Source organism: Semicossyphus pulcher, unplaced genomic scaffold (assembly GCF_022749685.1).
Source record: "Semicossyphus pulcher isolate SPU_LCO1_2020_fin unplaced genomic scaffold, fSemPul1.0.p SCAF_11, whole genome shotgun sequence".
Classification (NCBI taxonomy): domain Eukaryota; kingdom Metazoa; phylum Chordata; class Actinopteri; order Labriformes; family Labridae; genus Semicossyphus; species Semicossyphus pulcher.
Window position 1 is genome coordinate 12379731 of NW_027211615.1, and position 17692 is coordinate 12397422.

Here is a 17692-nt window from a genome sequence, read left to right on the forward strand (position 1 = left end):
GACATATCATTAGAGGGATTTGATTTGATCGTTGAGAAGTGGGCGTAGACAGACGTTGTCCACAGCGCAGTAGCTAGCTAACTGACCGAGCGTTCTCGGTGCTCTGTGGCTAAATGTTGCAGATTGATTGGTTGAAATTGGTTGGTTCTAGCCTACATTATCGGAAGAAAAAATGATCAGATTTTGATATAAGAATACATGCACAAAATTACAGGGGATGTGATCTAAAATGATTGAAATTACATTTTTCATTTCACCTCAACTTTAAGAGAACAAAGTCATACATTTACGAGAAAGATGTCATAATTTTATTAGAAAAAAGTTGTAATTTTTACGAAAATAAAGTGATAATTTTGGTGCAGCTTGCTGCTCTTCTAATATTTCCCTTCATAACATAATAAATTGTTAAGTCGTTTTTCTTACATTATTACGACTTTATTCGTAATATTACGAGAATAAAGTCTTAATATTACGACATTTTTGTCTTACGACTTTATTCTCATATTATTACCACTTTATTGTCTAAATATTACAATTTTTTCCTCTTATTATTTCGACTTTATTCTTTTTTTTCTGTTAGGACTTTATTCTCATAATATTCCAACATTTTTCTCTTACCACTTTGTTCTCGTAATCTTAGATTTTTTTTCTTTTACGTGGCTCTAATACTTAATGTAAATTAACATTTTGAAAAGCCTTATAGCCATCAGTCTGCATCCTACCATTCTCGTATTCCTGTTAAAGAGTGTCTGTATTACATCATTGGGTCTGTTCAGCCTCCCAGACAAGGTGCTTGTCATGGGGTTGCATCAGTTTGGCCCAAAAGTTGTAACAGTTTACAGTTTACCCTGCAGTGTTACCTTGCATGGTGTTCATCTTTTACAGCTGTTTCTACTGTCAACAGATTGCAGAAAAATCAAAGTTTTATGTTGCTGTGGAGCATGAACAACTGTAAGCTGCACCTCACCATTACATATTTATGAGCTGTTGTAACTGGAGTTCTTCATCTTGGTGACTACTTCTGCAATCCAATGGAAATAGATGTGGAAATGTTGCCACTATGTTACACTCCCATGAGGTAATAGCCTTCAGAAGTTAAGGTAAAAAGTTACAACATCTGTATTCAAAGATGATTAGAGATGAAACAAAACAATTCATTGAATGCGCAACGACACCTTATTGCGGCACACTTTTAAGACTTGTTTTATATGTTAAAAATATTATGAATATCATCTTTATAAATCAGCAAATCAAGGACCATACACCAACTGTATTAAATGTTTACAGTGTCATGTTAAGTGTAAATGATTAAATTGTGCATTTTATATGCTTGCATTTAAACATTACCTCCCTTATTTTCTGTATTAGAATTACACAGACAGCTTAAAATCCAGAATATTTTTATCATTATATTTCATCGTAATAATTTACTGTTAAATGTTTATGCAATTCATGTATATATAGAGTTTTATTGGTGTCTCAACCTTTTATTCCGACACAAATAAAACTTTACATTCTCTTGTTGACAGTGCCAATACCATCTGACCTCATTACATCAGTTACAGATATTTTTCATCACACATTACGCCGCTGATTGATGACATTTTTACGGCCTACTGAACCCTTAAAGTTGACACAGCTCTACAAACACAACACCAGCTGCTGTTTGTCTTCTCTGTCGTTTAAAAAATGTCAAAAGTGAAGGATTTTTAGCTTTGAGGCTTTGTTTGGGCGAAATGAAGCAAAATCATTCAGAAAGGCGAAGCTCTTTTCAAAACTAGTTTAAGAAGCTGACAGGTGACAGGGCAGACTGCTGCTGACAGATTCTTTCCCCCTCTATAATGTGTGTGTGTGTGTGTGTGTGTGTGTGTAAGAGAGAGAGCCTGAGGGTCTGTTTTAGTAATAACCAATCTAAAGCAAATCTTATCTCTTAGCTGTCAGGCATCCACATAAATACCCTCACACACATCCTCTTTAATCATTTACCTCTTGCAGGCTTTCTACCCCTGCTGGGTAAAGGAGGAGAAGGATGAGTTGGTAAATTATAGACAGACGTGAAATGTGTTCGGCCAAACTACAGCAGCAGGGATGGAGGAAGAGAAAGAGAGAGCCAGACGGAAAGAGAGGAAGATGGAGAAGACCAGACACAGCATGCACTGATGATGACTCAGTGCATCGTCACTCAGCCCCCTTACTTTAACACTGAATACTGCCGTTAAATCACAGTGACGCATGCACACACACAATACCTTCACACTGCAACACATTTTTATATCTCTCAAGCAGAAAACTTCAAAACCCTTTGAAAGAGTCAAGAAGCTGCAGGCAGCTCGGAAAGTCACAAGAAGTCACCAGATAACGCAATATGCTAATTTCCATGACTATGCCTTCTTCACTTAGCTACTGCCATGGGAGGAAGAGAAAGAGCAGTATTTGTTAGCCTGTTTGGATGAGAAGAGCAAGAACCACCAATAACAGTCTACAGCTATGCTAGCAGCTGTGTAGCACTGTTGAAAAGACACTTAAACCCTCAGCATGCTAGCAGCTAACATGCTTACGATATAAATGCTAGCATGCTTATTTCAAGCAGGTGTAATGTAAGACTTGGACCATTCTAGTTTAGCGTGTTAGCATGATGACGTCTGCTAATTAGCACTAATAGGCAGCCATACACTACTTTGTAAAATGTAACAGCAATGTGAACGTTTTTGAGTAACAAGGTGGGTAAGGGAATTTGAATTCTGCATAGCATTACAGTTACTAACCCCACACAGTGTTCTTGTAAAACTTAAAAAGTCAGTTGTCTTTGACGTAGTTAGAAATGCATGAAAGCTTTCTTATGTCTTTTTAGCTAGCTTGTTAAAGAATTACTGGGATTGCTACAATCAGGAACCATCTAGTGCAGTTCATAGACCTCATGCTGTCACAGGTGTTGCTAGTATTAAGGCTAGCTCTTGATGTTCGGTAAACAGGATACCTTCAAACTGTAAGCTAGCACTGGCTGGCTAGCTCTCATTGGCTTTGTTGGTCATGTTGGTAAGGTTCGCACAGGAGGGCTGAGATTGATCAGGGTTAGAGTAACATTATCTAGGTAAGTTAAACAGAGGCTAAGCAGGCTGGGGTAGGGTACTGCCCAATGTCTGGAACTTCAATCGTCTAAGAAATGTCCCATTCGGTTGATTAGGCTTCTAGTTATTATGGTTGGGGTAAGGGTAAGGGGCTTGGGAAGGCACTAATTCACTTTTCAAATTACTGGGATTTCGGAATAATTGGGATTTCTGTTATGGGGATATTGGGCTGTTGGACAAATGGGCTTCCTGTCCATTGGGGCATTTTTTTGGACAATTGAAAATTGTGAATAATGGGCTGTTGGAACAATGGCATTGTATCAAGCCTTCACCAAAGTAGAAACAAAATATCCCTTCCCTTCAACCGCAACCTGACTGAAAAATACAACCATGGTCAAGGAGCCATTTTTCATCACTGCATCACCCTGTAGTCCTTAAATTCCCATGGTATACTGAGGTGTCTTCTACCTTCACATTTTACAGTTCATCACTTTTGCCGATGAAATATCTATTAACATCCTACTCTGTACGTACAACTATTGCTTGCAAGTCTTGGAAGAAGTTCGCCTCGTCTTTGGCTCTTTCTCGTGATTAACTCTTTCTTCTAAAGGCTCTGGTGAATGTCTCCTTAATGCTACTCAGTTGCCTGGTTGTGATCTGCTAAGGAGATTGTAGCATAATGTCCTCTGAGACAAACCTTGCTGATCCTTTTGGGCAAAATAAATAATTTTGTCCCGACTGTGGAGCATTACCCAGAGTCCTTGTTGTGTTGTTTAAAGGTTATGCAACTTCCTGCTTCCCATCCCACAGCATTCAAGTGGCTGAATCTTGTGGCTGTTGAAGTAATGTGTCTTTGAGCACAATAACCTTCCACTTTAGAAAATATCCAGTCATGTAACGCAATGTTAGAATTGTTCATGGTTGAGGCATGGTTGAGAGCAAGGCAAAAACAGCCACAGCAGGAACCATCTTGACCTGGCAGTGAACTGCAACAAGTGTCTCATTACCCCCCATGAAGTCAAACAACTTCAAAGTGGGCAACTTTCTCAGGAGCGAGAGAACAGTGCTGGAAGAATAAAATAGTGCCTTGAGCACCAAGTCCAAGTGCAGCAGTTCCCTGTCAAAAAAGAGAATATTGATATTCACTGCTAGATCGACTCGCTGCTGCAACTTTTGCAAGTATATCTTTTCTCTTACAGCTTGGAAGTGAAATATTCTTTCCTTACTGTAGCTTACTCATCCCATCACCTACCACTGAAAAAGGGCATGAGAAAACATCTCCAAATCAATAAATTATAAATTATTCATTCTAAACTAATACAAAAATAGCCTTTTCACTGCCTATCCATCTTAACAATTCTTCTTGCCTGTTCGTCCCCTTTCACAGCGAGGTACTGTGAGCGTTTCAGAGCTGCTGAGCCTCTCTAGAAATATTCTGTTCCAGCGTCACTCAGAGATTTCTCCCAGATAGGCCAGCTGTCATTCATATGTCACACAGACTCAAACTCAAAGCTCACAGGCTAGGCTATACAGTCATGCACACTTTCAGGAAGTTCTCCATGTTTTATAAGACTTTATATCATGAAGCACTTCGACAGCTTGCTGAAGTCATCAACTAGTGTCGCTGACACAGAAAATAGGTACAGATTAGCAAACCCCCATAATATTTTTATCTTGTTTTATATAGCACCTATGATATCAGAAGATTTCTTAATTATCCTGTTGCCTTTGTCAGATAAAGAAATTAGAGGTTCCTATTCATGTGCCAACAGCCTAAAGACAACTGAAAGGAACCAAGCAGAAGTGACTTATCCCAACACTCTTTTGACCTTCTGAGTTGAGGGTAATTCACTCTGTTTGGATAAAGCAGAACTTCTGATTATACTAATTGATTCCACCAACAAACACCAATGAGCCAAAGGAGCCCACAGTTAATTCTAATGATTCCTTCTAATTTGATGGGACACAAGTTCTTTCAGCTGCAAGGCAAGTATTAATTACTTCTGTTCAAATGAGCATTAGTGTGATTCCGAATTAATTCTTTCCTCCTGAACGTTCATTAGTCCATTGCTGGGATGAAGAAAGAACAGAACAGGCCACTTTGTGCAGTCTGTGCCAACCACTGCCAGCCACTAGTGAGCCCCCAGTGGAATTTCTAATGCAGAAACCCTGGTGACCTTGGTCTCGTCTTAGAAAGCTGAGAGCTAGAGAGAGGCTGTTACTAAAGAATGAGAGGGGTTGACTTCTGTAATCCCAAAGGTGTGACTGGAGTCTGTTCTCAAGCATCTTTAACCTCCAGCTGGGGCGTCTGGGGAACCAGGAAGTCACAAGAAATAAACTGCTGGGAGGCTGACATGTCACCTGGGTCGCACTTCCCTCCCTGTGCTTGAGCTAAAAATGTCTTCCATCATTAATAGAGCCTAGTTTGGTTTCCCTCCAATGTTGGTTTATATATATCCCTTTTAATTACCACATTCTAGGAATTCAAGACCGAGACAATTCATGGCCTCTTAAAGAGACATTTGTTTTAGCAAAATCGTATGTATTTATACAAGATATATTTGTAAGCAGCATCAGGGAATCTTATAATGAATTGCCTAAAATATAAAAATACATTTTCCTCTGATTTCAATCCCTATGCTAAGCTAGGCTAACAGTCTAAAGGCTATACATACTAAACCATATTTTTTCAGGTTAGCTTGAGTCACTGAATTGGTTAAAACACAAATATAAAGCTTCCCACTGCTTTTACTCCTTATGCTAAGCTAGGCTAACGGTCTAAAGGCGCAACATTATTGATTTTATCAACTGTCTCTCAATAAAAAGGTGACATATATTTTTAGTCTTACTTTGCAAGCGAAAACAACAGCAAAAGCCTGTCGTCAGACTTAATGCTAAGCTAAGCTAACAGTGTAAAGGTCTTTGCTGTATTGATTTTGTCAACCATCTCTTGCCCAAAAAAAGTAAACAAGTGTATTCAAACAACTTGAAAGGCAAAACCTGAGAAACAAGAGCAGCACAATTAGCCACCACCATTCACCATTCAATCACCATGAAAGCACCTAATATGTACATAGCATAGTGTTGGAACTCCAGGAAGATTTAATCAAAGCATTTGTTCAGAAATTTGAGCTCCTTAATTTCCTACATTTTTGGATTCTTACTATCGCAGTGACATCACATCACTCCCTATGCACACGCCAACCACTCAGGAGAGGTAAACAGCTCCACACAGGCATACGGCTTTGCTTGCTCAATGTGAGATTAGTGTCCACTTTCCATCCAGAAAACAGGCCAGGCGTAGAATCTTTGCCAAGTTATAGGGGGAAGAAGAACAAAGAGAACCTTTCAGCAAATCAATCACCCCCTCTCTGCAAAAGTTTACAGAATTATGAGTATTTAATTGCACGAGAAAGGGTTTATACTCGTTTTAAAACATGACAAACAGCTGAGAGGAGATGTTTAGCCAAGAAGACTTTTATTCTGTTTTAAGTTGGGATAGAAAGGACGCCAATTTAAACTTCTTTTTTTAAAGCTAGCTAGCTTGGCAAAGCTTGTGATCCAGACTTTAAGTGTAGATCCATACAAATCCTGCCTCAAACAAGATGATCGAAACCACATGGAAAAACAGAAGCTGCCTAATGCACTTTATGCCGTTGACTGAATAAACAGAGAGTCTCTTGTGCGCGCTAACCGGTATCGCACAAAGACTCCCACTGGAGGGGGAAAAGTCAGTGTCAAACTGTCAAGTCCAGAGTCTCCATCGCACAATACTCCCCTCAGACACGGACGGCCTTGTCTGGAACATTCCACAAAGTTCTCAGCCTCCCTCCCAGCTGACATGAATGAGTGCATTGACCTCTGAAATGGGTCCTCCTCACTCCCATCTTCGCCACTCACCTACACTGGCCCGTCCATGTTCCAGCAAATGGCACATTGTGTGCCACCAAAAAGCGAGTAGCCCAATTCAGTAGCATTTGAGGCACACTTTAGCTCGCAGTGTCTGGTTACAAAGACAACAAACTCCACTTGGACCCAAAAGTAACACAGATGGTCGGTGAACCTCAAGAACATCGTTTAAAGGACGTGTTGTTGCTCCAAGCCTAGTTTTTTTTGAAGGAATATTTCTGCTTCTCCTGCCTCTCTCTGTAACTGCAGGATTTATATGATAGCTGATACAGAATGATAATGAGAATGGAAATCATACGGAGAGGAAGGCACAGAAAAGGGGGATTAAATTAGAAACACAAACACAAGCTGAGGGCTTGTGGAGACACCGCTGTTCCGTAATAATGTGGGCAGGACTCCAATCACACAAAACAACCATGAACATTGTCAGTTACGCTGTGAAAGGGCTTAATATAAACATCTTCCTCACTGTCTCTGTCAATTTCTTTCCATTTTCACGTTCAGTTATCTATACGGAAGGGAAAAAAACAGACAAATTGGCAAAAAAAAAAGGGACATGATGAGCTGAGGGAGAAAATTAACGCCTGTCTTTGACCAGCTTGCCGTCACTCTCTGTTTTTCCAGCTCTATTTCAAGAAGTAAATGTCATATGGTCCTCTGCGTGCTCCCTCTGCTCTTCCCAACTAGACATCAGAAACAGATCTCAGATCTGGGATATTGTCCAAGAAGACAGGCGCACACTCGCAAGAGACTCACACACACAGACACACACATGCAAGCCTGTTAACAATAAGAACCCATCTGTCTCTTGAGATGTTTTCCAAGTCAGCCAGATTCAAACACAATATGATGGAATCAGACAACAACAGCGGTGTCAATCACTTCTTATCCACGTCGTATCTCCTGCACAACCATTTCAGTCCACTCTGCGATGAATAGGAGCGCTTGTGTTTGTCTGCGTGGTTTATGAATGCATGTATGAGTGAAGGTGCCATAAAGTGAATGGAAGGGGGCTGTGTTTCCAAGGCAACAGCCACTTGTACAGAGATTAAAGTTGATTGTATACATGCCATGACAAGTCAAAGGACTCACACCGGCTTTTATGTGTTTGCTTGTTTGTATTTGTGTGAAAGGAGAAAAATAATGTGTTTACTGGTAAGAACACAATGACATCATGCCTGCACACATTTACCCCTTAGCCATCGAAATTAGGGCGTTGACGCGGTTTTTCAGACCCAAGAAGACCCGCTTATAGATGCCGATTGTCTCTTTTCCCATTGTTAGTGAAGTATACTCCTTTCGATCTCTTTTCTGCTGCGTCACCGTCTGACGTTACAAACATGCCGGAGACAGGGTTAGTAAACAGTGAAGATGTTACACTGGTTAGATCTTTATTGTATCTATCACTCAAACAGTCTGTGTATCAAACTTGGCGCTGACAAATTCCGAACGATGTTGGACGGAGACGGGCAGAATTTGTAGCTGAGATGACAGAAGGGGTCGCAGAAGTTACCGACGGAGTATAGCCTTGCGCCGGAAAGGGGGCGAAGATTAGCGTGTCGACACGGGTTTTGTGTTCCCATCAATGCCGATCGGAGCCAAGGCGATAATTACCCGGGTCCACTGCAGAGTCACTTGACCTGGGTCTGAATGTCGATTGTAACCTTTCCCATTAAGCAAAAGCCAGGTGTTAGCGGGTGTTAGTAGGTTTTTTGACCAGTGGGAAAAGGGCGATAGACTGCATAAATGATGGATTGGATTGGTTTGTCCGCTGCCTTTATGAAGCCTTAAGTTCAGCATTTTGGCCTCCACCATGTCAGTTTTCTAGAGCTAGAAGTGACCTTATTTGGACGACCAGGCTGCATTGGAGAGGAATGATGGGTTGGCTAATTCATTAGCTGGAGGATTAGCATGTTAGCGACAGTGTTTCCAACAGAAAGTGATTGTTTTTGTGGTGTTAGTTGACCAAAGTTGTATATTTATTACACTAAAGAAGCTAAGACAGCTTTTGAATCTCCTTAGGGGGCGTGAGGGTCGAGTGAACAGCACAAACTGAGTTACTTCAAATAACTTTTCATCGCTACGGCCTGCTGCGTTTTGAGTAGGGACAAGCTAGCAACAATCCTGACTCCGCTTTTGGCACTCCCACACTGTCTTCAATTTCTCATCCCTGCAGGTTGCTGCTTGGCCACACGCTGCTTCATTTCCCTTAAAAACCACACACGGCTGCTTGCAGTGTTTGGTATACTTTGTAAAGCCATTAACAACAAGCACAGCAATTTCCCCACTGTGGCTTTGTATTAGATCATGTTTACACTAAAGATAAACGGATATGTATGCCATTGTGGTTCTGTCAGCCACACGCATACCAGGTACCTGTAATAACTTGTTTTATTTAACTTCAATCTGCACAGCCTTCCTATTGAATCTGTCCAACACACAGTCTGAGTGCATAAATGGCTGCCCTTGTTTACTTTTACCCTTCAATATAAAGACAGGGCTGGAAACGAGCATCTATAACCAAAGCTTGTTTAATCGACGCCGTTGAACGGAGCCGCCCTGAGTGCTTTGGATTCATTTTTCGATATTTGAACGCCTGTTTCCTGAAAGGTTTGTCCTTGTCGCTTAAATAATTCTATTATATCCTTTTAAGCTTTTATGCTAACTGATGAATTTAGCTTTCATTCAACTCATAAAGTGACATTACATTCATCATTTATGCTCATGTCAGGCTACTTCCTTTGAAATCCAAGGCTTTTAAACTGATATGGTTCTCTTGGTTCAGTGCAGAATATTAAGGATGTTTTTAGCGAAGCATCTACGGAAGAAAATACAATTTAGTGCACTTACTTACTTACTTTTGCAAGATGATGTAAAACTGCAGTGTAATGCACAGCCTTAACTCCCCCACAGTACAATAAACACTAGGGTTGTATCAGTTACACACATACGCATTTTGTGCCTCCCTTACAGTAAATGCATGCCAGATGTGGGTTTGTTAGACTTCTCCTACGGAGGAAAAACAATACCGAGTACTTTTCATCTTCCATTTACACCATCTGTGCCTCAACCTCCTATTTTCGTTCTCTACTCCTCACACACACACACACGCGTAAACACTTTACTTCCACCCCTGCTCGTGTGTCTCTCCTCTCCTCTCCTCTCCTCTGCAGGCTTCTTCTTTCACGGCATCACTCTGCCTTTGAGACCGAGGCTAAACTCCTCTGAGATTACTGCCTTTATTAAAAAAAGATCAGCGTAATCCTCCGCTTTAATTCTGTTAGACCCTCTCTGTCTCTCGCTGTGCTGTGGCGGTGAGCCGGGATTGGCCGCTGAGCCGGGCCTGTCAGAGGAATAGAGATGACACTGCAGGAAGTGGAGACAGCTGGGTTTGGTCCGACTGTCATAGTCGCCCAATTCTCAAAGATTAGTCTGGTAGAAAGAGTTTAGTAAGGCTGATTCTTTGTGGGTATCTTATATGATCATACAGTCGGGCAGTATGTATCAGTTCTTTGACTGTGTTATGTCTTATATAACACAGAATGCATCTAACATGCCTCTATAAGAGCTCTTAGCTTTGTTCCTATGAATATCCAGTGTGCAGCAGGGATGATATCTGGAATAACAGATCTGATCTGACGATTATATTAATCCCTTCTCATGCTTGTCTACTGAAAAACGTTGTATGCACATCTTTAAAGGATTAGAAGGATTATCTATAATATTAATGTATTTTCTTATGTCAAAAAATCCAATGAAAATACAATGAGTTGATTCTACTAACAAGTATCGTCTGATATGACTTCTGCCACGGAGCACTACAGTTGTCCAAAAACACATGTTTTAGCCACACCACTGCACGGGTTATCATGTAGTTTAGTCATATACATTACCATTCTGCAGCTAGTGTACCTTATGTGTATCAGTCTGCAACAGAAAATAGTCCGAACCTTATGCACTCTTTAGTTCTAGAACTACACTGCTCAAGTATTAAAGGAAGTTATTGAGTCTTTAAAACACTATTTACAATATTTGTGATCTTTTTTATGAACTTTCATCTTTACTTGAATTAAATGAGTTTGAACAAACAGACAGAGAAGGGAAGTTGTTCACTCTTGTTGTTTCATGGGATTTGTTCATGCCGATAAATATAGTTGCGGGCTCTGTATTCTTTAGGGCCTGTGGCCACATCCTCATTTTGAGACCGCTTCTCACCGGCGCTTACTTTTGCTAGGTTACAAAAATTGTCTGGCGAAACTTCCGCTTCCCTTGGTAGTGACTGTTAAGTCTGTTCCTCTCTAGGCTTAATTTACTAAGAAAACACAGAAGCAATGTAAAGGAATCGTGTCCTGGCATTAGCAGCAGCTCTCGAAAAAACGTCAGTATTAGCTCCTCCTCCGCCGTTGATGTTGACAAAGTTGATATCGTAAGTCCCGGCCCTTCTTGATTTTGATTGGACGGTGAGGGGGAAGGGACATTGACGAGCGCAGCTACGTTAGAAAAGTTGAACTATTTTCAACCAGGGCACTGTGAGAGCAGCGACAAAAAACAGCTGTTAGTGGACACGGATCCCTTGACGGTGCATGGGTGGGGAAAGATGTCAACTTTTATCATGTACTTCTCAGGGAACTAATCTCAAACCAGCGGTAAAGGCCGAGGGTACCTTTCTCATCTTTCACAGTAAATATTGAGAACATTGAAATGTCCTCTGAAGCACAGGAAGTCCTGCAGTTTACATTTGTAGAAGCAGAGACAGCTGGTTGTTTAACAAACATGAGTACTCGTACTAAGCATGAGTGATAACCTTCCAGATGTACCGAACGTTATCTTGTGTATAAGTTCTCAAACTTCCAGTACCTTACACTGAGCGTCCTTTTACACCATTTCTCCCTTGAATAATGGACTAAACATGCCACATGTCATTATCATGATGCACACAATGTGGTAATGTGGTAAAGGAGCATATTAAGCTGTACTATGGTGGGACATTGTTTCCCAAGTTGTTGTAAGTATTAAGTAAGTTTCGTTTTTGCTCTAGTGGGATTTTTTATAGAAGTAAAAGAATGAATTGAATACATTTCAAAATAAAAGTCAAGTTGGAATTAGTTTTGTCTTCACAGTAAGGAAAGTGTTTTTTTGTACATGAATAAATCTCTTTTTGATTTATTTTCCAGCATTGCTTCAGCGCGGGCCTCTGCAGAATACGTCTCTGATGTGGTTTCTCGCCTGGGTTCACCAGCTACAAGAAATCAGAGGGAGGCTAATGTGAATCAGCCGCCCGCTGTTTCATTAAACCACGACTTCCCTGTCTGCTCACTTGTTCTTTGCTCGTCTTGACCTTCATCTGGCACTGTCGAGTTTCTACCCGAGCTGAAATTATAGCCTGTCAAAGAACATTTCCTAACTTCGAGATGCTCCACAGTGTTAAAAAAATATTCCACACGCCGTTGAACTCAAAGCTTTGACCTCCTGACTGCACAGCTTGGTGGTATTTTTCTGAAGCATCTGGACTCCGGTGAGAGCGATAGCAAAAAAAAAAAATGAGCAGCAGGTCTGACACTCAGCCATCCTGGCACTTCACCAACAGTCGGGCCTGAGCTGGCAGCACTCCTTTTGTCGCCTCATGGTTTTCACATTTACAGACACAACTCTTCTGTGGCTGGCTCGTCCGTGGAATTCGATACACTGCTGATCTTATTTACTCAGGCGCTGATTCTGCTGTGGTTTATTCTTGGCTTAAATCCACATACAGGGGTACGACTCATCTTCATCCAGTCTATCTCCCCTGTACCCCACACTTCTGACTTCTTCTCTTCCGCCTACATCGTTCTGGCAGACGGTCCTCTCTTGTTTTATCCAGTCATCTCTTGCTCATCCATCCATCCTCTTCTCCCCGGGGGATTATTCACGCTCGGCCTGGCTGCTCACACCTCTCTTACACCAAGCTGAGAGGCACAGATCCACTAACAAGACGTGCAGGCCGTGCAGAACGAGCCCATAACAGAGCAATCAAAAAAAAGGGGCTAGGATGTTAAAAAAACACCCAATTTATGTGTTTATGAAACGAATTAAAGTCAAATGTATCAGACCACTTCAGTTCAATGTTTACCCCTTAGGTTGAGCTAATGATAGTGGCCCATTATCATTTAATGCAGTCACACACACACAAGGCTATGCCCAAGGACTCTTCAACATGTAGACTGCAGGAGCCAGGGATTGAACCACCAACCTTTTGATTGCTAAACAACCCACTTTACCTCTGAGCCACAGCCTCATCGAAGTGGTGAGATTATGAAGGGAAGGAGGTGGAGCGGTGGGGCGAAATCACTCTGCCTCAGAGCCGGCATTGGAGGCAGTAACAGAGGCGAAATGGCGTCTGTGTAAACAGCGGAGCCAGCAGGGCGGAACAGCGGCGTGTGAGTGTATTTGAAGCACGAGCTGTTTGTTTACACCTCGCGAACATTTTGCTTCAGCAACGCCGGAATGCTTGGTCCAATGGAGAATGACAAAGGTGGCATGAGGACGGAGCTTCGTTACGGCGCTGAGGCGGAGCCGCAGTGTAAAAAGGGCTAATGAATCATCTCTTTTTCCTGATTCATCTCTATTTCTTAACCAAATGTTTATCAAGTCTCAATCTGCTCTTCAAATAACACCTCAAACCCTTTCAGGTCTCAGACTGTCGCATTTAAACCAGAAACTTCCACAACTTTTACAGTCAAAATAAAATAAACTCTTACTGATTTCGGTACTTCAGCCAACACTTAAGCCAACTGGCAGTAGTTTCTTTCATGACCATTGCAGCCAAATGTATCACCTACACTTCAACTCCTTTAAACCATCCATTATAGATACTGCTTATCCTGTTCTGGATCCCGGGGGTCTGGAGCCTATCCCAGCAGGGTACACCCTGGACTAATGGCCGGTCAGTCACAGGGCTGACACACAGAGACAGTCAATACACGCTTACATTCACACCTATGGGTAATTTAGAGTCACCAATGAACCTAACGAGCATGTCTTTGGACTGTGGGAAGAAGCCGGAGTACCAGGAGGGAACCCACGCATGCACGGGGAGAACATGCAAACTCCACACAGAAAGGCCCCCTCTTTCCGAACCGGGATTCGACCTCTACAGCAGCTTAATTCTGCCTAAATGCTCAATGATTCCCAAAAAAAAGAAAGGAAAATTTTACAAACAAATAAATATGTCATTTTGTACAAGTTTAAGTAGTTTTCTTAAATTGCCCAGTGAGTGTGTACATTTAAAAAGCACTCTATTATGTTATTTCTGCATCTGCCAGTGGGCCACTACAATAAGACTAGGCATGGTATCAATTCCACTACAGGGGAGACTTGATGTTCTCTGCAATTAGGTGGAAAAAAACTTGCCCAATATATCGGTATATATTTGGCAAAAAGGGTTGGAAAATATCGGCATATCGGATATCTGCAAAACATCCAATATTGTGCATCCCTACCTGATTTGTTTATACGAACCAATTTCAATTTCTGCACTGATTTCTTTAATTACTTTCCCTTTAACTCACTTCATCTCTGACACTTGAACTGACATTTAAGCTTTCTTTCCCTTCCTGCTTCAAAGTAAATCTGACTCTTCAGCACTCACACTGAAACTTTACCTTCTTTCAGTAACTGAAGTGCAACTTTTCAGCCGCAAGCACCGCACACTTTCTTTGTGAAAACCTTTCCTCGCTGGTTGAAGTTGAGCTGAGTCATCAACTCTTTCAACACTCATCGCTTTCCTTTCAAATGACTTCAGCTTCACTCAGCGCTCAAAGTGAAACTGAAACTAAAACTTCTTTCAGTCTTCAAATGTTTGAACTGAATATTTCGAGCGGCACACACACTTTAATTTTAGTTTTTCAGCGTCATCGAATCATCTCAATATTTCCGCCGTCAAGGCAAATACCTGAGATGCTCTTGCTGAGGATGTAATTATAACTAATGTCCGGGGATGGAAGTGTAAACAGCTGAGGCTCGGCAGCTCTGGCTGATGTTTCATATTAACGCTGCTTACCTCTGCTGTCCCTGAGGTGCTGATGACTTGTTGTTGCTTGACTGAACACGGGCCTAGCGCTAATCTCATCTCCACTAAGTGATGAGTCAGTGGTTAGTAGGAGCTCAAAGGCATGTGAAATGTGTGCCCAGACACACACGTGCCGTCTCCATTTTAGATGTCAGTGTTAGCACTTTAAAAAATGTCGTTAGAGAAAGATTGGATGAATTTTTCAGCAATATTTCTGATTCTTCTCTGCAGAAAAGTTATGGTTGTAGTTTGTCTTACATTTCAGCCTCCCTCCGTCCTGTCCTTGCCCACTTTTCCTCCTCTTTTCCTCTTCCATCAAACCTCATACGCCGCAGTATGAGTCCTCTGTCCCAGAAATCTGCCCTCTGATCAGTAGTCCTGTCCTAACCTGTACCAGGCTGATATATGGGGCCGGCTTGCTGAGCTTTACAGGGAGGATTCGGCGAGGAGAATAACGGGGCAGAGAGTTGTGGGAGCTTTCAAAGTCCCTGCGATGCAGAAAAGTAGACGTTGCTTGTAAATAACGGACGTTCCAGACTGACAAGCAGGGTTTCTGCCGCTGTAAAACTCTGCTGGCCTCGCTACTGCAATTCTGGACTAAGTTTGATTTCTGCTCGGCTATGAGATCCAAATCAAAATTGCATGAGGAACTGAACTAAAAGTCTGCCCTTGGAGGCTCAGCCAGAGGAATAAGAGAGACATCACACTTAATATCTTACTTAACTGCATTATGTATATACAGCCTTTCCTAACCATGCTTGTTGTGTAAGGGAGGCTGCCGGATAAAAAGGCAAGCGTATCAAGTGATGAGGAGAGATTAGCAAACTCATTCTTCATTTTCCCCTTTAACTAAACAGCCTGCAGAGAGATGTAGCATGAATGAGTGGTGTTAGTGTGTGGGCGTCTGTCTGAGGCCTTTGAGAGCAAATCAGGAGAATCAAACGGAGGAAAAACAACAGCTATAGACCAGACTGAAACCCACATGTGCTCATCCATCACCCTATTTGTCCTGCGGGGTAATTATGTTGATCACGCATCACGGGTGCAATTATTTCAAACCGAGACGCTGACGAGAGAGTGAAAGAGAGAGAAAAAGGAATGCAGACTTTAAGAGCCGGAGGAGGAACGGGAGAAACAGAAAATAGAGAGAAATGAATGGTGGAGAGAGAGAGAGAGAGAGGAGGGGAAGAGCTGAGGCACGACGAGCATTCAGATGTTTTGACACGCCGCAAATCAATTAAAGGCTGAATGCCAAACAGTGAGCGGTGTTACGTGGATCCAGCTCTGCAGCCTTTAAAAGGAAGAGCTGATTCCCTGCGCTGGCAGGTCCTCGATCAGCATCACCGGAGGGCGAAGTGACACACGTGCTGCTGCCATAGATAATGTATTCGCAGAGGGCAGCGTATGCATGAGTTTGTATGTAAATGAGAGTACACAAGAGTGTGTTCTTACATGTGCATTGCGGAAAAGGAGACAGCGCTGTCATCGAAAAGGCATTAGTATATAATCTATTCCAATGTGTATAAGTGTGTAATAGTGTCTATTTGTGCGTACATGTGTCTTTTTAAAGGTTTTTAAGTTCCCATAAGCAATATCACACTTGAGGTCGTGCGGTTAGACTGAATATCAGCACAGCTGTGATTCAGTCATGTGAGATAATACTGATATTCAGTATAACAGCACGACCTGGAGTGTGATATTGCTTTTATGCAACAGTTATACAAACTGCATATATTATTAAACAATAATAAGCAATAACAGATTCAACAACGACTAGCCCCGCAGCCTGACTGGAACTGGACTGTTGCCAAGTAATGCTGTGTACGTCTTCACCCTACCGCAGAACAGCTACGATGTATAATGCACATTTACCTGTGCGTTTCTACTTATCATGCAGCCGGGGAAATAACAGTCTGTTGACAGTTGCTTTTGTGGCATGTGTGATTCAGAAGTACCAGTTTGATCAATCAAGATAAAGCTGTTTGCTGAGGCAGAGTGATTACACATAGTTAAAAGTCCCTGTGCTGTTATACTCTATATCAGCGCTCATGGAATGCTTCTTGTCCAATCAGATTACTTGGCTGAAGATAGCTGTGGTTTTAATATATTTAATGCTTAGGCAGCATTGTTGGGTCTATTCCCATGATGATATAGTGCCCTAAATTGAAGTAAATTGAATTAAACAGTATGTTACAATAATTTGAATTCATGGCCTATAACATATATGAAAGTATATCAGAGTTGATCTGTACACAATCTTAATTATCAAAGACCACCTGCTTCACTTTAACAGAAAATCACCTGAAATCGCTGTTAAATCAAAAATCCATTGTGATGAGACGGCGTTCACCAAGCTAAACTGTAGTGCATAACAGTGGATAGGAGGTGAAATGGAAAACGGAGGCATGTGAAGATGGGAAAGAATTCCAGCTCAAGGTTATTTTTCTAAACAGATTGGACGTCACCATAGTTCCCTCTACAGACTGTTCACCAGATGTGCCCACAGCTTAAGACACACCCAAACACGATCTTGTGATCTAAGCCAAAGATTATCAGTGCGTCATCAAGGAAAATCTGAAAATAAACTGCAGCGCCTACAAAACAATCAAGACGGGAAGAGCTGTATCGTGAAATCAGTGAGGGTTTATACAAAGACCGCTAATGAACG

At 41.7% G+C, this 17692-nt stretch overlaps 1 protein-coding gene across 1 annotated transcript in view; it reads left to right on the plus strand.

Moving 5' to 3' along the window:
• The window catches only part of mettl24 (methyltransferase like 24), a 41100-nt gene that overhangs the window by 2158 nt on the left and 21250 nt on the right, over positions 1 to 17692 (plus strand). The window lies entirely within an intron of this gene.